Source organism: Lactuca saligna, chromosome 5 (genome assembly GCF_052625555.1).
Source record: "Lactuca saligna cultivar CGN05327 chromosome 5, ASM5262555v1, whole genome shotgun sequence".
Taxonomy (NCBI): domain Eukaryota; kingdom Viridiplantae; phylum Streptophyta; class Magnoliopsida; order Asterales; family Asteraceae; genus Lactuca; species Lactuca saligna.
Window position 1 is genome coordinate 251,382,874 of NC_136421.1, and position 22,773 is coordinate 251,405,646.

Sequence of the window (22,773 nt, forward strand, 5' to 3'; positions counted from 1 at the left end):
AATTCACATAAAACCATGAAATGTACGTTTTCTCTATACTGGTATAGTATTATGTATTTGTACTTGTATGAAAACTCTATAAATGTAAGTGCATGGATTCACCAGCTGTACTGTAAAATACTGTATTGTAGTTTTATTATTTAATAAAACTAAGTGAAATTGTTTACTTATTCATACACCAATCGTATTGTTCAATACCAAATTTTGAGTTATCATAACCATGCTTGTTGACCTAAGATTTCCTAAACACGACGTTCTTCAGGCGTCGTAATTGGTACGACATGTGTCACCCCAGGCTTGCCGGCCTAATCAGTAGCCAATAGTTTAGGTGCATGATTGTTAGTCCCGTATAGATCTATACACACGTGTCACGCTCTCCCTCTAGGAGACTCTGGTTATAATTTTAGGGCTTGGTTGATATTTAGATAAGTACTTGAAGTATGTCTCACAATGCTATATCGACGGTTACGTGTAGAATAATGAAAAACCATTTTGTATTGATAAAATCGTATGTTTGACTCATAAACTATACCTATTATAGTTTATATGTTTGTATTTTTGTATGGAATCCCGAACTAGTAAACTACTATGTTTATTTTAGTAAAAACGACAACTGAAAACTATTTGAATACTTTTGTTATTAACACAAGATTTCCTTGTGTTTTACTTGTATCCCCCCTTAAAATATGAAAAGATAGTGAAAACGTAGGGGTATGAACTCACCTGATAAAGTGGTGATTCGGACAACACTTCGCTTCTTGAAATCGAGAGTTTCTACTGAAAACCAGGTTCGGCGCAGGTAGAGTTTCAAACCGAAAAGACTCTTTTCTTGGGGATTTCGGGTGCTCCGGGGATTTATTCTAGTGTTAGGGAGGTTCCCTAAGCTTGGGGAGGGTTTAGAGTGGCTTAAGAGGGTGTATAGGGTGAAAGAGAGAATGAATTTTGCAACATAATCTGAGAGGCTTCGCACATTATTTATAGTAACAATCTGACCCTCGGTACATTGGGCGTTCCTGCGAGGAACACTACGCATTATGGTACGCAGGGCGTACCCTTGTACGCGGGGCGGAGGATTGGGGCTCGTGTCTGATTTTTTGAGATTTCATATGTGTTAGTCATGCGAAGTGGGTTGGTGGCGAACTCCGGACTAGGTGGCTTTGAACGCGGGGCGTTCCCCTTTGGATCAGCCTTGAAATTTGGCCTCAAATTTCAAAAATTCATAACTTTCGCATACGAGCTCTGCTTTTGATGTTCTTTATATCCACGCGTAGGTGAGACCATACTCTACACCTTTCGTTTAGACTCAATCTGCAATTTTTCAATTTATTTTTAAAGTTATATTTTTAACAGGTCAGGACAGGAAAAGTCCGTTAAAAATTAATCACTTCTTCATCCGACGTCCATTTTCTTCTGTCTTTTTACCGTTAATCTACTATTTATGAGATATTTGATTCTCATTTAGGTTGTGTCGGCTAAAAATCGTTCGATCTATAATTTGGATTCGGAGCTATACACTGTTATGCCGAATCTTAGAAAATTCATAACTTCTCATATGAAATAAGATTTGGACATTCTTTTTATGCGTGCTCTTGGTTTAACGTATACTACGACTTTCATTTATATTGTTAAGGATAGAAATCATTTTATTATAAAATCACTTTTTCTGACACATAGTTTCGTGCCAGTTCTGTCGCTAAACTTTGATAGGCCATAACTTCTTCGTTATAGCTTAGATTTCGACGTTCTTCATATTTCTGGAATCCTTGTCACAACCACTACACCTTTCTTGATCGATATCAGCTTTATTTCTTTATTACTTTAGAATGAGTTACAATTTGAGCTAGACTATTACATTGACTTGAAATAACGATTTGTTACAAAGGGACAAGTTATACGTAACATGCTGCGGATGAAACTCTAGATCTAAAAATTCAAAAGACCATCGAAGGTCATCTCTCTCTAATGTATTAGAAAATCGATGATTTTCTTCGTTCTTTATCAAATCTAGATTCAGTCTAGGAAGCTAAACTAGATCATTTGTAAAGTAATATCACTACTCAAAACCGATATGTTGCCACTCTTGAAAAGTCAGTTACAGAACTCTCTAAAGTTCCATAATTATCTTCCACTACTCCTTTCAAGCATTTAGTGAGCAGGTTCAACGTCAATTGGACTCATTGCAATCTGACACTGCAAATCTCTCAAAATCCAATTCTCAGAAGGACCATAACTACTCGGGTGAGATATCTTCTCTCTAGAATACTATTCAATAACTAATCAATGAAGTTAAGGGTATCAAGTCACAATCTTCTTCTTCTTCTTATGTGAGCTTCAGCAAAAAATTGCCTCGTCTGATTCTAAGCTCGACTTGATCTTGACAAAATTATCTGGTTTAAACGACATGCCACCTGAACTAGAGGGGGAAAAGGTAGATAAGTACAGATCAAGTCACTCTCCTATCATTCATCGAATTCCAGACTCACCAAATAAGTTTGAGAAAATCAGAAAAGAGAAATTAGAGTCAATTAACAAAATGCTTGGTGAAGCAAGACTAAAATCTTAAAAAAATAGAGCACAAATGGCCGAAACAAAAAAGGAACTGATATGTAAGCTAGGGATCAAGGATCCAGGTCTAAAGGTTCTAAGAAGGAAAGATTTTTACATCACCAAACCTATCACCACACCACAACCAATCGTCTAACCAAAGATTCCTCAATTCGATGCCAAGGATAGAGGAAAACAACAGGTTGTCTTCAAAATAAAGAAGGAGTAAGCCAAAGAGGCTCAACAAAAGGTGGATGAAGAATTAGCAAAGGATCTTCATGCATATCAATTAAATGCTAATCAAGAGGTGCTTCTTGGAAAGAAATCTTCAGAGATCTCTCCTTAAGAAAGAAACACAAGGCATGCTGAACAATTTTGAGCACCATCTCTAAGGAGGACCATCTACTTCAATCCTGATAAATATTCTTATTAGAAGATCAAGGTCATCAAGCCTACAAATTCCTTTATACCTCCTTCAGACCCCTCTAAGGAAAACTAGGATATCCCTATGCCCCCGAATGGTACAAAGATCAATCTATGTCCAAGTGCAATAAATTTAGTTACAAATGGTATATACATTGAAGAGGTGAAGAAAAGATTCTTCTTGGAGAAACCAATTTAAGTTGTCCCCATATGGTAAAAGTCCAAAATTGCTTCAATTAGTAATATTGAAATCAGAGAATTTCAAAAGATGCCACATGCATTCTTTCAAGGAAAAAAGATAGACAACTCTGATTTCATGCTTTCGGAAGCTGATTTCCCTAGGATAAATCAATCTGATATCAATCATTGATTCTTGGTTAAAGTTGAGGGTAAGTACAAATAAAGCTTATGCTGATGCCCTATAATTCTTGAGGCAATATCTGTTGGATATGCTTGTTGATTTCAGTATCAACTGGGAAATTGGACAGCTTTGAGAAATGGAAGCTAATGATCCAGATTTGGATCTAAATGTTGAAAATGAGTTACCTGGAAACATACTAAAAAGGGAAAATGTCACTCTTACCCCACAAAATTACACATTTTGGTTTAAAAGGTCCCTTATGTTATTTTTTGGTTTTATAAGGGCATGAGTTAACATTTTATCGGCTAATTAGGGATTTTTGACCAAACTAAATCGGTCTCCTTGACTAGTCATAACCCAACTCAGTTATAGAGTCAACTCACCCAACTCTGATGACAAATCACCGACTCATGAACGAGTTTCCTTTCTTGGGTACTAAGGGTTCAGTGGTCCCCTAGTATATAATATAAGGATCTGCTGGACAAAACCCTAATATATTGCTACCGTTTCCGGCCAAACACTTACCGACAACCATTCGACAATACTCTTTTTTCCATTCATTGTCTTCCATGGATCCTACCCCACCACCATCACCATATACTATAAACTCCAAAAACTCCATAAGTTCAATAGACAGGCTTAAATTGAATGATTTTCACACGATCTTTTGTGACTATGGTGAAAAGATAGCTAAGCAACAAGGTCAGCTTGAGCATATGAAGGAGGAGATGGGTCAAGATTACCTTCATTCCAAGGTGGATGTCCTCAACATGCAACAAAGTTTCGACCATGTTGAGAAGCAGAATAAAGTGATTTCTCTGTTGGTTGTGGGTGTTGTCGTTGTCATGTTCCTGGTCATGATTTTCATCATTCACTTGATATTCATCAAGTGAATCTCATGGACATGGGTTGTGGTGGTATTCTAATCTAGTGCTCATAGTCTACTGTTAGATTTAATGGTGTTTCTTATTATATAGGTTAGTAGGATGATCTGTGTTTAGTTTGTGTTAGTGGTAATCCAGTTTGTGTAGGTAGTGGTACTCAAGTGGTGGTTGTAATGGTAATGTTTGGATGTATTTTGATGTCTCAGTTACCAGTAACATGCATTTGGTATGATATTGGTATAAATGTAAAGTGAAATACATGCTTCATACAATCAGGCAAGAATGGATTATAATTTCTTGCATTCATTGTTGTTGTTGTTTTGGGTTAACTTTTGGTGGATCCATGAACACGATAAGCAGTAGATAAGATTATGAATCTGTTATTGTTTGAATATTTGGATGCACTTTGTTTGCCTTAGTTAATGGTAATTAAGTGTGTTGGTGCACCAATTATGACAGATGTGTGTGAGGTCAAATAAAGGGGTATTTTCATCATTTCCTATTTATAAGTACTTTATTTGCTTACTTGATAGTAAAGTGGACATACATCCCTCTCTTTTTCCCTATGCTTTTTTGGTTTCAGAATTGAGGATCCATTGGCATTAACGAAGCGAAAATGGTGAAATGCTTGTGTGGATGTGTCACCATAATACTAATGTCTTCCACTCCGTTCAACCCTGGAAAACCCTTTTATGATTTCCCCACTATGGTGTGTGTTAGTTTCTTTATTTTTCTAATGTAGCCCTAATTTATTAGTTTCATCCATTCTCCATCTCACTTGAAAATTCTTTTTGTTAGGGACCTCGTAATTGTTTTATTTGTTGGGTAGAAGAAGTAGACACTTAGAATATGAGTGTTGAAGCAGTTATGATTGCAGGTTTGGCTAGGTCAATAAATAAGCTTAAATCAATGATTTTGAAGCTGAAGATGTGTTTAGTTGTTAGTTAGATTGTTTTCCTTGGTGTAATTGTTTACATGTTTTAATGGTTTGCTGATGTTAATTTCCTTGTATTGGAAAGTACTCTATTGTCCATGTATCTTTATTCTATTTTAGTCCAAAAACAATGGGTATGTTAGACCGGTACTTTATTTGTTGATAGTGACATTGGAAATAGATTAAACATGGACAAATGGGACCATATGCAGTTAAACTAGTGTCTAAAATGGACGCCAATACCATGCACGCCCATAACTAACACATAATCATAACCACATTCAAACCATTAACATTACAAATGGTTGTACACAACACCAAACATCCAAACTTATTTCAAAACATCATAAGTACATTATAACAAACATCCAAACTTAATTCGAAACATCACAATTTGATTCTAAATGACAAGTACATAATGACAGTCATTCAAATTTAATTCCTATTCAAGTTCCATTGGCGTGTCACTAGAGTTACCTTCCCCATTCTTACTCTGAACCCTTGTAGCAAGTTTTTTCTTGATAATTCTTTCAGACTTCTTTCTTTTCTTTATAATTACCTTCTTACCCCTAGCTCCTTTCTCATCTTTACTATCCATTTCCTTCTTACCATTGCTTCCTTCCCCATTATTACTATCAGTGCCCTTGATAGCATTGCTTCCTTCTTACACATATCATCGGTTCTCTTATTACCACTACTTCTTTCCCCATCTTTACCACCTTTTACCTTCTTACCACTTGTTCCTTCCCATATATACAAACTTTTACTTTCTTACCACTGGTTCCCTCATAATCTTTACCATCTATTTGTTGGAATAGTGTCTAAGGCTATAACTATATACGGTTGTGCATGGTCCTTTTGGGTTGCCTTCACCATAGCAACTTGAAGGATGATTTGTTAAGAGAGAGTAAATATTATAAGGAATAATATATGGTTATTTGATTAATATAAGTCATAGATTAATTGGAATTAATTTGGTGACTTAAAGAGATTAATTAAATAAGAGGGTATAAACTGTCAATTGTTTGATAGTTAAACTTTAGACTATTAATCCTTATCCTAGATAGGATGGACGATTTCTAGGGCTTGGATAAGCCAAAATCGTCCATAGGGTTATCAAGGAAAGGATATGGACCAACTTAAAGTCTAAGTTATCCAATTAGGGTTAAAGCTGTAATCCTTAAGGAGTCTACAAGTATAAATAGACCCTAGGGGTGAGGGAATTCGACACACAACCAAAAGCAAGGAACCTCTGGCCGAATTCCTCCCCTCTCCTCTCTCCTAAATCATCTTGCTTGCTATTGGTGTTTGTAAGCCATTAGAGGAGTGACATTTGTGACTCTAGAAGCTCCAAGACAACAAGATCAACAAGGAACTCAAAGGTATGATTCTAGATCTGTTTCATCATTGTTATTTAGCCTAATTAGCTATTAGAAGTCTTGGATTCAAAGCATGTTTAATTAGAAAGCCTAGATCCGAGCATTAGGGTTTTGCATGCGCACATAGGAAAGTTCTTATGGCTAAAACCCATCACTGGTATCAGAGCCTAGCTTGGTTTTCTTTAAATTGTTGCTTGATTAACTGAAACAAACCTGCAAAATTCAATTTTTGGGTTTATGAGTCACTGACTCGGCGAGTTCCAAGGTGGACTCAGCGAGTAGGCCTGACTCGGCGAGTCCCCTTGTGTACTCGGCGAGTCCAGGCGTCAGGAATGGCCAGATTCGGGATTTTTTCATAATTATCTTATGGAAACTTACCTTAATCATATTAGATCAATCTAAATCCGATTTTTTGATAAATATGACTATTATCTTGATCTAATTAAAGATATTTATCATCTAATAAAATATTTAATTTCCTTATATGATAATGATTAATTATTTTGATAATTATCTTGAAAGAAATCTTAGATAAATCAAATAAAGATAATTAGGATATTAATTGTTAATTGGAATTATTTGTTATTTGATCCTCCATGTTTTAAATGTTTAAAACCTACCCTAAAGTTTTGAAATTTATATTTGTGATTAAAAGTTTTAATCTAGACAACTTAAATTTCAAACCCTAGATTTTAAAAGGTTTTAAAATACAACCCTATACTTATATGATATTACTAGAATAATATATATATGTATAACTAAATGCTAGTCTTACCGCTAGTAGGCCTCATTCACGAAGCCGATCTATAAGGTGGGTATAAGGTTGCGGCCTATAAAATGGCGCTTAATGGGTGTACACTCATACCCACCGCTTGCTTGATTGGTGGAGGGTCGTTAGCCGAACGGGTAGGATAGGGCAACCTCATCCTCTCATTAAAAGTATAATAAGAAACACAAAGTAACTACACGTTTTAAAAAAATTTCCCAATCTTAGTTACTTTAGGAAAAGTGAATTGATGCAATCCCATGAAATTACACTTTGCACCTTGCTAAGAAGTTAGTGGAGCGTGTGTGGTTTACCGGCACACTAATTGGTTCTAAGCGAAGGAGGCAAAGGGTGATTCATTGTTTATCATAGTTCGATGGAGCGTGTGTGGTTTACCGACACATCGAATAGGTGATCGTTACAATGAAGGCACCATGTGAATTTGCATGGTAATTCACACCCGCTTTGTGATCCTCGGCATCCTAGTCACAAACAAGAGGGGCATATCGAGATTTAAACATGCCATTGAATAGTTCAATGAATCTCATCCGAACCTAGGAATTCTCAAAAACACTTAGGACTAATAGTTTAAGTTTTGTAATGGAGAATTAGTGAATCGTCATTCACTTACCTTCAATTTATTTGCATATTGGATTACAGCATCCCTTTTCTAGTATGTAAATGTTATTGTTGGATCCTAGCCCTAATTTTTCTTATTGGCTGATAATTAGGGATTCTTGCTCTAATCTATCTTTGTCCTTTCTATAGATGTCAAACGCAAACAACGCTGCTGCTAGTTCTTTCACGTTGATGAGCCTTTGCCAAAAGGTCACCTTCGATGGAACGAACTTTAGCGAATGGATAAGATACATTCGCACCATTGCTCGCTATGAGGATAAAGAGTATGTCCTCGATGAGAAGCTCGAGAAATTCAACCCCGAAGTTGCTACTCCCGCCGAAATCCCCGCCTTTGAAACTCATGAGCGAGATGCAATGAAAGTACATTGCATCATGATCGCCACCATGAACTCCGAATTCCAAAAGTCCTACGAGGACATGTATCCATACGAGATGCATCAAGACTTGTTGGAGAGGTATCACCAAAACGCGAGACAAGAGCGTTACGAGATTTTCACTAACATGATCTCCGCTAAGATGGGTCATGGAGAATCTCTTACCGTGCACCTGCAAAAGATGCAAAGGTATGTCGACCGCCTTCGCAAGTTAAATGTTGACTTCGGCGAAGACTTGGCAATCAACATGGTGCTTCACTATTTGCCTCCGATGTACAACCAATTTAGGATGACCTACCACATGAACAAAGAGGAGGTCACCCTAAGCAAACTCCAAGGTCTCTTGAGGGTTGCTGAGAGCAACTTCAAGGACAAGTCTGTTGCACCAACTCCCAATCCATCCGCTGCTCCTGTCTTGGCTATTGGTCAAGGGAAGGGAAAGAAGAGGAAAGCTTCATCGAATAACTATCGAAAGGTGAAAGCCCGAGATGGTTCCTCTTCTAGTGGGACCAAAGTTGATCCCTCTAAGCCCTATTCCAACCCAAGGGAGGCAGAGTGCCACCACTACCACAAGATAGGACATTGGAAGAGAAGCTGCCCGGATTACCTGCAAGCCATCAAGGAAGGAAAGATCAAGCCATCTTTCGCAAGTATATACACAATCAAATCTAACGATTCTAACCATGCTATTTCTTGGGTTCTTGATACCGGTTGCGGTTATCACATTTGTTCTAATGTGCAGGGACTAAAAAGAAGTAGGGATGTGGAGCAAGGAAGGATTAATCTAATCATGGGGAACAGAAGATCGTCGCCTGTGACCAAGATTGGAGTGTATTCTTTAGTGCTTAGGAATAGTTTAGTTTTAGATTTGAACAATTGTTGCTATTCGCCAGAAATGGCTAGAAACATCATTTCATTTCATGGTTTATATAGACAAGGATTTAGATTTTCTTTTAATAATGAGAATGGTTATATTTTGGCTTATCTAAATGGTGTCTTTTACTTTGAAGCTATACCATGTAATGGAATATATGAAACTGTTATGATTGTTGATAACTTAGGAAATGATGTTTTGAATATTGATTCTTCCACTAGTATGGATAAAGCATCATTGTGGCATTGTCGTCTTGGACATGTCAACAAGAAACGCATAGCCCAACTCCAAAAGGATGGAGTGTTGGAGTCATTCGACCTTAGGGAAGATGACACATGCGAGTCTTGTTTACTTGGAAAGATGACTAAGTCACCCTTCACGAGTACTTGTGAAAGGGGTGAGAGGCTATTGGACCTAATACATACCAATGTATGTGGACCCTTTAGATCAACCACTAAGGATGGGAACCGCTTCTATGTGACTTTTACCGATGACTATAGTAGATATGGGTATATCTACTTAATCAAGCAAAAGTCAGAAACTTTTGAAAAGTTCAAAGAGTTCAAGAATGAAGTGGAGAATCAATTGGGCAGGAAAATCAAGATGCTTCGATCCGATCGAGGAGGAGATTACCTAAGTCTTGAATTCCACGATTATCTCAAGGAGTGTGGAATAGTTTCGCAATTGACGCCTCCTAGGACACCGCAGTTGAATGGTGTGGCAGAAAGGCGTAATCGAACCTTATTGGATATGGTTCGCTCTATGATGAGTCGTGCTTCACTACCTATCTTCTTTTGGGGGTATGCCTTAGAGACTGCCGCCCATATCCTTAACCGAGTCCCAACTAAGAAGGTTGCCAAAACACCTCACGAGATGTGGACAGGGAAAGCTCCCTCGTTGGCACATATCAAGGTTTGGGGTTGCGAGGCTTTCGTAAGACGAGATACTCACGACAAGCTTGAACCTTGAAGTGAGCGATGTATTTTCATCGGCTACCCGCAAACTTCCTTTGGATATCTCTTCTATAGACCGAAAGACAATGTTGTTTTTGTTGCGAGGAGAGGAGTTTTCCGAGAGCGAGAACTCATAAGCCAAGGAGACAGTGGGAGGCAAATCGAACTTGAAGAGATTCAAGAGTCCATAGATGAAGGAACCTCTACCACTGGCATTCAACCCGAGGAGGAAACTCCGGTTGAACCGATTGACGAATCCTTACCTCTTAGACGTTCCGATAGAGTTAGAGTTCATCCCTAGTTTTATGGTTTTCATATTACTACCGAAGGGGACACGTATATTAGTGATGGTACACTAGTAAATCTTGATGAACCTAATAGCTATAAGGAAGCCATGGCAGGCCCGGAGTCTGCGAAATGGAAAGAGGCGATGGATAGCGAGATCCAATCCATGTACGATAACCAAGTTTGGAATTTGGTTGATTATGTGCCCGAACGTAAGACCGTAGGGTGCAAGTGGATCTTCAAGAAGAAGACCGACGTGGATGGGAACGTACACACATATAAAGCGCGATTAGTCGCGAAGGGCTTTACTCAAACTCCTGGAGTTGACTATGATGAGACCTTCTCACCAGTTGCGAAGATTAAATCTATTAGAGTGATGCTAGCAATTGCCGCATTTCATGATTATGAGATTTGGCAAATGGATGTCAAGACCGCTTTCCTTAACGGAAAGTTGGCTGAGGATGTTTACATGGCTCAGCCAGAGGGGTTTGTGGATCCAAAGCATCCGAATAGAGTGTGTAAGCTTGAGAAGTCCATTTATGGACTTAAGCAAGCATCTCGCAGATGGAATCTTTGCTTCGATGAGAAAGTCAAAGAGTTTGGATTTGTACGAAGCGATGAAGAATCTTGTGTATATGTCAAAGCCAGTGGGAGTATAGTAAGCTTCCTCGTTCTATATGTCGATGACATATTACTCATAGGAAACGACATCCCGACTCTGCAGGAGGTTAAGTCCTGGCTCGGGAAGTGCTTCGCTATGAAGGACCTCGGAGAGGCTTCTTACATTTTGGGAATAAGGATAGTAAGAGAAAGAAGTAAGAGACTAATTGGACTTAGTCAGAATACTTACTTAGAGAAGGTACTAAAATGTTTTAGTATGGAAAACTCAAAGAAGGGAGAATTACCGATACAAGGAAATGCCAAGTTGAGTAAGACTCAAAGTCCGAGTACCGAAGCTGAGATAACAGAAATGAGCCGAGTACCATACGCTTCCGCAGTTGGCTCAATCATGTACGCTATGACTTGTACTCGCCCTGATGTAGCCTTCGCTTTGAGCATGGTTAGCAGATATCAAGGGAACCCTGGCAAAGCACATTGGATTGCGGTGAAGAACATCCTTAAGTACCTTCGAAGGACGAAAGAATGGTTCTTAGTCCTTGGAGGGAGTGATGACTTAAAGGTGCAAGGGTATAGTGACGCCAGCTTTCAGACCGACAGGGACAACTACCGTTCGCAGTCGGGCTGGGTCTTTACCCTAAATGGAGGAGCAGTGACTTGGAAGAGTTCCAAGCAAGAAACCGTAGCTGATTCAACGTGCGAATCAGAGTACATCGCAGCGAGCGAAGCGTCAAAGGAGGCAATATGGCTAAAGAACTTCATTGGTGATCTTGGAGTTGTACCGGCCATAAAGGAGCCCATGGAGATTTTCTGTGATAACGAAGGTGCGGTTGCCTTGACCAAGGAACCGAGGGATCATGGTAGATCTCGACATATCGACAGAAAATATCACTTCATTAGACATCGTGTAGAAGAAGGACAACTCGTAGTGAAGAGGATATCATCAGAAGATAACCCAGCAGATCCGCTTACGAAGGGACTGAGTAGGGTTAAGCACTTGCAGCATGCTAGGAGTATTGGGCTGAAGGATGATATTAGTATAGATTAGATAGTATTCGAAACGTATAATAGATAAATGTAATTAACATTTGATGATTAAATAAAGGAGTTTTATTTACGAGTAAAGTTACTGTCACATGTTAGTTGTTTAACTATTGTTTCACTTTGCATGTTTTGACTTCCAGAATAATTGAGTTTATTAGGAATAATCGAATTATTCAAATGGTCCACAATCGTTCATATGTTGGGAGTAGGTATGAATGAAGATTGTCATGAATTGGTGTGTAGAATGTCTAAATGGTGTTAGACATAGCAAGGGTTGCTGCAACGTTCATGAGTGCTTATGAACTGGTTTTGAGCATTGGAATAAACCCGCGCTTGCTGGAATCACCTTATGGAATACGATATAAAAGGTGATCGCAAGACGATAATATCATATAGTCTTAAAACCTAGATATATGGTTTATTATTTGTTAATTGATTGTGCATTGATAATGCGAAAACGCATCAGTAACTTGATGTTATAAAACGCATTGTTGTGTATTGTTGGTTAATGAATAAGTAAATGCATATAAGTCGAAGTTTATCTGTAAATTTTATCCTAAGAGGGTAGAAGAGATATCTTGGCCACTCGATGATTTGATTTGACTTATGTGTCAGGCCCGGTCAGAACTAAATTGATGTGTTTGATTAAGTTCTATGTCGAATAAATCGGAGATCGAGAAATTTAAATGCATGACTAACCATTCCATAGGATTGTCAGCATGATATCTAATAGAGGACTGTACGATCCCTTATCTAAAGGACAGGATTGATTAGATCAGAGTTGACAGCATCTTTGAGAGCTTCGATTGCAAATCAAATTGTACTTGTATAGTTACTAGACTTATCCAAGTGGGAGACTGTTGGAATAGTGTCTAAGGCTATAACTATATCCGGTTGTGCATGGTCCTTTTGGGTTGCCTTCACCATAGCAACTTGAAGGATGATTTGTTAAGAGAGAGTAAATATTATAAGGAATAATATATGGTTATTTGATTAATATAAGTCATAGATTAATTGGAATTAATTTGGTGACTTAAAGAGATTAATTAAATAAGAGGGTATAAACTGTCAATTGTTTGATAGTTAAACTTTAGACTATAAATCCTTATCCTAGATAGGATGGACGATTTCTAGGGCTTGGATAAGCCAAAATCGTCCATAGGGTTATCAAGGAAAGGATATGGATCAACTTAAAGTCTAAGTTATCCAATTAGGGTTAAAGCTGTAATCCTTAAGGAGTCTACAAGTATAAATAGACCCTAGGGGTGAGGGAATTCGACACACAACCTAAAGCAAGGAACCTCTGGCCGAATTCCTCCCCTATCCTCTCTCCTAAATCATCTTGCTTGCTATTGGTGTTTGTAAGCCATTAGAGGAGTGACATTTGTGACTCTAGAAGCTCCAAGACAACAAGATCAACAAGGAACTCAAAGGTATGATTCTAGATCTGTTTCATCATTGTTATTTAGCCTAATTAGCTATTAGAAGTCTTGGATTCAAAGCATGTTTAATTAGAAAGCCTAGATCTGAGCATTAGGGTTTTGCATGCGCACATAGGAAAGTTCTTATGGCTAAAACCCATCACTATTGTCTTCCTTTTGTTTACCTTGAGTTTTGTTGGTTTTTCAGCTTGAGGACATGTAACTGTTTTATGTCCTACTTGCTTACATACACTACACATAATTTTTTTCCAAAACATTGACACATTGTGTCTTGCACCCTTTTCACTTGCATCCTTTCTTTTATTAACTTTAGGTCTACCTGACATTTTTCTCTTTAATGGTGGCAAAGGTGCAATGAATTCAGTAGATGGCCAACATCACTTGTAGGTGTTCTTGTAAATTGCTCTATAGAAAATTAGATCCACATAACTACTAATATTACTATTTCGATATGAGATATTTTCAACTGAATGCACACATGCATACCTATTTAGTTGCCACACTCTATGTGAATAGGTCTTCTTATCTATATCCATAACATAAGACTACAAAATTTCGTGTTTCAAACTGGTTTAAACCAGTTGGTAAAACTTGCCAATACTTGTTTAAATTTTATTGGAATCAGTATATAGTGTAAGTAATCAAATAAAATTCAAAATTAAAGTTAATAACTTTGAGCTCTTTTCAACTGATTCAGTAGGATTGTAATAGTTGGACATGGTTTATAATCAGGCCATGAACAACCTTTGATGGTCAAATTAAATTGCCTCTCCATAACATACAATCTAATTTCTTCTAACATTGTGATTATTGGTTTCTTTCTTGCATCATTAATGACATTTTTAAAACTTTTACATATTCCATTTTCAACTACATCACACATCCTGCCCTCTTGAAATAAAGCTATACACCATGAATTTGGTCTCTTTTCCATAAGGTAATTAAATGGTGTACGATTAAGTATTTGTTTTTCCTTTATGGATGCATTGAATAAAGGCTTAGTGGATGCCTTGCATGACTTCCAAAACATCATCTCATAATGTACACTAATGAATCTTTTCCTAACGTTGGCAACAATATGCCTTGCACACTCTTTGTGTTCAGCAGTAGGCAATACCTGCTTCACAACCTCCAACAACCCCTACACAATTTAAATTCATATCTTAAGAAAATACAAATTCATGAAGAAATTACATTAAGTTGTATAGTAAGTGACATACCTTATGTTGATCTGACATCAGGGTACTACCAAAACCATTTTCCATTTCTAGATCATCTCTAAGATTCTCCAAAAACCATTTCCAATTTTCATTGATTTCCACACAAACAACTACCCATGCTATTAGGTAAATATGATTGTTAGCATCTCTTCCTACGACGCATGTCAACTCTCCATTACATAACCCTTTTAAGAAATAACCATCTAGGTTTATTAGTCTTCTCAACTACTTTTCCAACCCTGCTTCATCCCCTCAAAACATATATAAAACTTACTAAAATATGTCTTCCCATCAGGCATACTGTTGACATCCATTTTGATGGTTGATCCTGGATTGGATCTTCTTATCTCCTCACCATATGACTAAATCTTGGCATAATGCTCAACTAGTGTTCCTTCAATTAGTTCAATTGCGTATTTCTTTGCTCTCCTACACTGTCCCATACTCACATCAATTCCAAATTTCTGTTTCACTTATTCCTTAAGTAGCCTAACACTTATTTTTTTTGTTTTTGTAATAATTGTGTTATGAATGGCTACCAATCCATGCATAGTTTATAGTTGACCCCATTTTGAAATTTTATGCACAGTTATGCTCATCTATAAGAGAATTAATTTGGAAAGAATTTTATTCACTCACCCATGAAGCCCACAATCTAAACTTGCACTGCCCTGAACAACATTTAGCTAAAAGTCTCCTATTGTCATTTTTTTGTAGCTCAATTGATTACCTTTTGCAACAATATAATTACACAACATATGTTTTAACTATTTAGGACTTTCAAATCTTATTCCTAACATAAAATTTTCTTTTTCCAATGAACATTTTCATTAAAAGTTGTTACCTCCACATAAATTGGCACGTTTTCATCCATCTGATCGTATGGATCCTCATGAGGTGGACTGTTTAGAGTTGGCTGCTCCTTGAGGCAGAGCTTGTTCAAAAATGCATCATTCAAGGTCTTGTTCATTGGAATGTAATCACCATATTCAAAGTTATTATCCAAATTACCTTTCACTTACACTTTATCTAGGTCAATGCCTCCTTCTGTCTCGTCATGCAACTCTTCGATTACTTCACCTTCACCAGAAAATGTGTCCTCGGGGCGGCATACTTCAACCATCTCATCAAGAATCCAATGATGAACATTATCAACAACATGATCCATGTACACATAAATTACACAACCACAATCATACCCTACTTCGATCAACTCATGGTAGTCTTTCTCAATTGCTTTTATCCTCAATCCACCAGGGAAATCAATATCGGGCATGCAAAAGTACAAATCATTTGCGAATCTTTGAATGAACAACAAACATTCATTTTTGTCCATTCCAGAAAAATCCAGATCCTCAAACCTCTGCTCTGCTCCATCTAAGTAACTGATCACTGGATACCTCATAAACATACCAACAAAATGAAGGCCGATCTTCATGTGGACGACCATAGCAAGAATCCAAGGGAGACTTTTTTTAGGAACAGTAGTGATATGTACAAAAACTCTAGATCGATTAGATCATACACAGGTATGATTATAAAGATTGAACAAATCAAAAACAGTATGAAAGTAAACACATGATGGAATCAAATGTATGCTTATGATTCAAAACAAAGTCATGCCTCAGCAGAGCTCGACAAAGAACTTCTGCTGTAGAGACGAGCTAGGGTTTACAAAACTTAGAGTAAATACAATAATGAAAGCAATGATTACTAAGACTGCATGCATGCAGCTTATATACTAAACCCTAGTACAAAACATGCACGGTTGGACAGGCCCAATACCAGCAATCAAAATTGGGTTAAGGACTGAGCCCATGACGCAATCTATTAACCCAAACAATCTCCCCCTTTGCGTCAAATGAGGCGAGAGATCATTTTTTCTATGTGGGCTTCACTGTCTTTACAACTTTAAACGGACGTGGAATTATTGCAAGAAGTGTTTTTCGAAACTGTAAGTACAACCTCAACATGTCAGTGAATAATTTCTTATCAGCAGCACTGTTTTGATCACACTTCTGGATGATTTCTAAGATATGCTCCAGGCTTGATGTTGAGAAGAGGTGTTTGTCAACAAGAGTGAACAGACATTTCTGACCTTCGCCCCTGAGGAACATAATAGTTTGGTAAACTGTATCAATCTTCCCCTTGACCATAGTGTTGACATTGCCAGCCTTACCCATAGCTTTGATTGTAGTTTGTTTGTGAATGGTTGAGGCAATCTCCTGGTCCATCTTCGCCACTTTGTGTATGTAGCAAACAAGCATATGCTTGATATGATCAATTATTGGCAGGTACTCCTTAGGATTTGACAGAAGAATGTTGTTGAGGAGTATCTAGTCATGGGGATTCAGGTTCGACAGATCAGCGAGGGTGAAGCTGTGAACCGAGCCTTTGGAGCCTCGAGTCACTTTGAATTGAATATTGACAAACTTCCCCGTTGAGTAAGGCTTTAAAACCTTGATAGTTGTTATCTTTTTCAAACTCCAGATTAAGTACTAGGGTTGAGCAAACTCCATGTAAAACTCCAACAAATCCCTATCTACCTTCGGGTCTGGGGAAGGAACAACAACAGTTGGATTAAAACAATGGAAGACAAATGCCTTTCGGGTGATTGGCATGTCAAACTGTGCGTCTTTGGAGTTCACAAGCCCAAAAGACATAACTGGCTCAAGCCAAAGAATGCTTGGCTCATCAATTGTGCATCTCTGGAGTGAAACTGCAGTCTACACGGGAAACATGGACTTTTTCTTCTCTAGAAGCTCAGTCTCTTTTTCTTTCGCTCCATCTCAGCCTGTTGTTTCTTGAGATTGTCTTGCAACTCTTTTTCAGAGAGATTTGTCTTCTGAAATGGATTCTTAGGATTTTCAGCATATACGTCATTCTCATCATTTGTGTCATCTTCTCTAATTTTCTTATTTTTCTTCCCTTTGTGACTAATTGAAGCTTCATTACCCTTTGGTTTTGATGATGGTTTCAGTTCTGTAGGAGTTTGAGTTGACTTGTCTCGAGTTTTCTTTTCTCCCCCTTGTTTCGGCTTGACACCAGTCACCGGAACACCCTCGATATGACTAAGGATGTCCAATGCCAGCCTAAGTTTATCAACCAGATGACGTCTGGTGGTAATTGTGATGATTGGATCATGTGCTTCAACGAGATGAAGGAGGATGGAGTGAACATCAGCCATCGAACTCCGAACAACCTCCTTCTCTGACTTGAGATCATTGAGCTTAGTAGTGGCAGTACGCAACTTGAGGTTTTGCATTTTCAGCTAGGAGGTGTTCCTGTCAAGCTCATCCATAATGCGATTCTCTACAGCCAATTCGGCCTCAAGCTGAGTGAGAAGATCATTGACATTAGCATGTAGAGATGCATTGGTTGCTTCAATGGCTTGTCGTTCCGCTTCAAGGTTTGATCGTTCAGATTGAAGAGACCGTTGAAGGTTCTCTACTAAAGCGTTGACAGTTTGAGCATTCTTTTGAGCAGCAACCTGCAAGGAATCTAAAAACACTTGAGCATCAGAAACAAGTTTATCGACTTTTGCGGTCGCTTCCTTGCATTCTTTAGTCGAAGCATCAAAAGCAATTGAGGCTTGTTGACATTGGGAAGTGGAGGCTTCGATTGCTTTTGCAGCAGAAGATAAAGAAGCATTGTGTTCAGTAACAACGGAGGAGAACAAGGACTTCAATGCAACTTCAGAATAAGTGCCAGAGGTAGAGAATGAGAGCAGTTGATCAAGCTTTTCATTTACTGCCTTGAGATGACGTTTCGTAACAGGCTCATCGTCATCATCATCGCTCTGCACTCGGTAGGGACTAAAATACGTGGAATCAAATTCCAAGTCCTCACCGCCTAGAATAGGGGTTGTTTCAGTGGATTGTGTGGGAGATAAGGGTTTTGAAGTAGGTGGAGGTTTGGTTGTGACAGGGGGTTCGGTTGTTATTGGTGGAGTGGGGGCGGTAGAACGAGAACTTGTTGTAGTATTGGTTGTGTCTGTGAATATGGGAGTAGGGATGGGAATTGTAGTGAATGGTTGAGTGAGTGGAATGGAAAAAATGGGAGGGATAGATACAAGGATGGTTACAGGTGGAGGTGAAGGAGGGTGAGAGCGTACTGGAATTTCTGGGGTAGGGGAGTGAGGCGGAGTATCACCTCGGCCCAAAGCCTCATCATCAAAGCTTTCGATCTCAGATAATGAAGGAGAAGCAATCTTGTGTTGGGGAGGAACATACTCAGAATCTGAGTCACTCGAAGATTGTAGTATTAGCTTCCTAGCGGGCTTCTTCAGCTTCTTCGGTTTAGGAGGTGAGGTAACAGCTCGATCATACTTTCGCTTCAGAGGGGTTTTCGCCTTGGTGGGTTTGGAAACTTGTGCCTCTTTTTGGGTTTCCGCTTTCTTACCCCGTTTTGCAGGTTTGTCAGCCTCATCAATAGAGCAAACCATGACTGGGGTAAGCTCCCTCGGACCTGAAGATAGATGCTTCCTGTATTGTTGGAGAACGTTGCTCGAGGCAGAGATAAGAGCAAGCATAGCCTCTGGAATAGATCCAATAAACGAGTACTTGGTTGCATCGGTGATAATAATCTTCGTTGTATGAAAGCTAGTAATGGAGGATACAAGAGAATCCTCCATGATTGGAACATGAAGGCGGTCCATTGCCTAGTTGGTGATGATCGTCCAAAATCTCCCACACGAGATCTCAGAGTGTCTGGAGGAAGAGACCAAGATTTGTGCCAACTGTTGCCAGATTATAGTCCCAAAATCTAAGTTGATCCCGTGGTACAGCCCAAAAAGCACAGTTATGAAAGACTTTCTTGCACCATCAGAGCCAACGCTTCGCTCAGAGAGTCCTTTTAAAAGCAGCATGAAAAGGCCATTCCATTGAGGAGGAAGGTAGGTCTTCTTGAACTTTGTGATGGTGGTAAGAGTTTCGTTATATCCCATCTGATAAAACATAGAAAACAGTTGACCAGTGGTAAGGGATTCAAGATTTACCAGAGATTGATCTTGAGAAAGACCAATTAGGGCACAGAAGCGGTGCTTGGAGATAGAGGTCTTCTCATTGTGGATTTCAAAGTGAATCCTTTCATGAATCTTGTCGTAGTAGGGAGTGGAGTAAACCAGTGAAAGGCACGGCATTGGAACGACTTCGACCTTGGTGAGCGCTTCGACGAGAGGTGAGTATTTGATACACTAAACGACGTACAACATGTAAGGCTCATAAACAAACGGAGTGAGGTCGATGATCAGGTTCTGTTGTGGTTTGATGGTGAGTAATGGTTGACGAACGGAAGTATCGTGAACTGATGAAGAATCTACTATTGTAATTGCTTGAAGAACATGATGAATAGTAGGAGAGATCGTCGTTGTACTTTGAGAGAATTTGGGAAGTGGTAAAGATTAAAGATTACCGTTCAAATCCCTTTTATACATACAAGTAAAAGAGAGAAAAATCCGGCTGAGATCATGGATTACTTCAAAAATAGCGCGTGACTTGACGTGTGAACAGTTGGCATATCGACGATGATGCAGGAAAGAGAAAGGTCTTTTCCTTTTTGGCACGCCATTCCATAATTTTCAATTTTTCAAAATACCAAACCGATTGGATAAACAATGAGTCAGCTTCCACTTTATCCCAATCATCACTCCTTTAACATTTGAATCGTCACTGCCTATGATGCTTTATTGAACACTATTAATAGAACAGAGTGTGGAAAATTAAAATTTTCGTGCATAGAGTGTGAAAGATGAAGAAATAAAGCAAATGTTTTGGGATAATTTGTGATGCCTTAAATAGACAGAAAACAATGGATTCTGGGCATGAATCACTTCCTTTAAAGTCAAGAGAGACATTGAAGTGCTTGCTTGGTTTCCCATTAAATAACAATCAATTACTTTTTAAGAAGTATTGAAAGGCATCTTTTTAAAGGTTATAAAGGGTGGCTCTCGCTTAAATTCATGAAATCGATACTCGACATGAGATCGAAACTGAATGAAGTACCTGTGAGATCATTGTGATCCGTTGAGCAAGTAGGTAAGATAACTTTTGTAGTGACAAGAGGAAATATAGAAATCTCAAAAAAAAAAAACTAGATCTTTAAGGGAAGAAAAGCCTTGGTTTTAGATAAATTCATAAAAGATCACACAAAAATAAAAAGAGATTTCTTTAGGTAATAAGTAAACTATTGAATATGAGAATTCACCGTCAATTCATTTGAGGTGTTGAATTGTGGGTTTTACTTAGTACATGGTGGCATGAGACTAAGATCATTAACACAGATTTTGTATAACCGAAACCTCAGTGGTAAATGCTGAGAGTCTCAAAGGTTATATTGGTGATACGAAGTATAATGGAGAAAAATATTGGAGATGGTATATGAAGCGAATGTACCTCTACTTTAAAGAAAAGAGTGACCAAGCAGAAAACTCTAAACTCAATATCAGTAGAGTAAGGTAGCTCATGATAAGAGTGAATATTACAGCCTGAATTGGGAAAACATGATTTGTATATATCATGTTATTAAGGCTTCACTCAAAATCTTTCGAGAATTTAGTCAACATACAACAGCATGCTTCTAGGGACACCTAACTAATGGAGTAAAATGAAATAAATATACCTGCTTGAGCTCCAACAGTGAGAATTGACCAATTGAATCGAAGGAGAAAAATATTTTTGGATTTTATAGGTATTTTTATGAGAATAAAAGTGAAAAATATTTTTGGAACTTTATATGTGGAAAAGAAGGAATGAAAAAGATTACAAAGGAATACAGTTAAAATGCCTTGTTAAGAAAAAGAAGTGATAGTTCAGAAGGACCGAACCCGAAATAGACCAAACGTTCAGTTCATTTCAGTTCTTGGTCGAACTTCACCCGAAATAGACTGAATCCAAAATAGACCGAACGTTCGGTTCATTTCGGTTCGCTCTATTTCGCTTGTTACATTTATGAAAGCGAAGGCATTTTTGGTACAGATTCAGCTTGCATAATTCCTAGGCCTTGTAGAATCTTATTGAAGCACGCTTCAAGTAAAGCCTTTGTGCATATGTCTGCCAATTGATTAGTTGTTCTGACGAAGTGAATTTCTACATTACCATCTTCGACGTGATCCTTGATGAAATGGTACCTCATTGCTATATGCTTAGTCTTCGAATGTTGCACTGGGTTGTGACATATCCTAATTGCGCTTTCAGAGTCGCAATATAGTGGGATTTTCTTCATGTTTAGCCCGTAATCCCTAAGTTGACTTTATATCCAAACGACTTGAGATGTGCAGGATGATGCAGCAATGTATTCAGCTTCTGCAGTGGATAGAGAAACGCAAGTTTGTTTCTTTGATTGCCAACTAACCAATTTACCATCTAGAAATTGACATCCTCCAGTTGTGATTTTACGATCTAATCCACAGCCACCTAAGTCAGCATCTGAGAATGCTTGAACAAAGAATCCAGAGTTGGCTGGATACCACAGATCGAGAGAGGAGGTTCGCTTCAAATAGCGAAAAATGTTTTTCACAGCTTGTAAATGAGGTTCGCGTGGGTTGGCTTGAAATCTTGCACAGTAACATACTGAAAACATGATGTCAGGTCTACTGGCTGTAAGATACAACAGAGACCCAATCATTTGTCAATAGAGTGTCACGTCAGCTGATGGTTTCTCCAATGAGGGCGTAAGCTTAGTTCCAAAGGCCATAGGAACTTTCAATTTGGAGTCTCTCATCATCCCAAATTTAGCTAATAAAGTCTTGGTGTATGCCTCCTAATTAATGAAAATGCCTTCGGGTCCCTATCTAATGTTCAATCCAAGAAAAAAGTTAATTGGACCCATTGAGCTCATCTCAAATTTAGTTTCCATCAACTTTCTGAATTCAGCTATTAAGCTAGGATTCATGGAGCCAAATATGATGTCATCAACATAAATTTGGACTATCATAAGGTGGTTACCTTCTCGCTTACGAAAGAAGGTTGGGTCAACCGAACCTTGTTTGAATTTAGACATTTTTAAGAAACGAGTGAGAGTTTCATACCATGCTC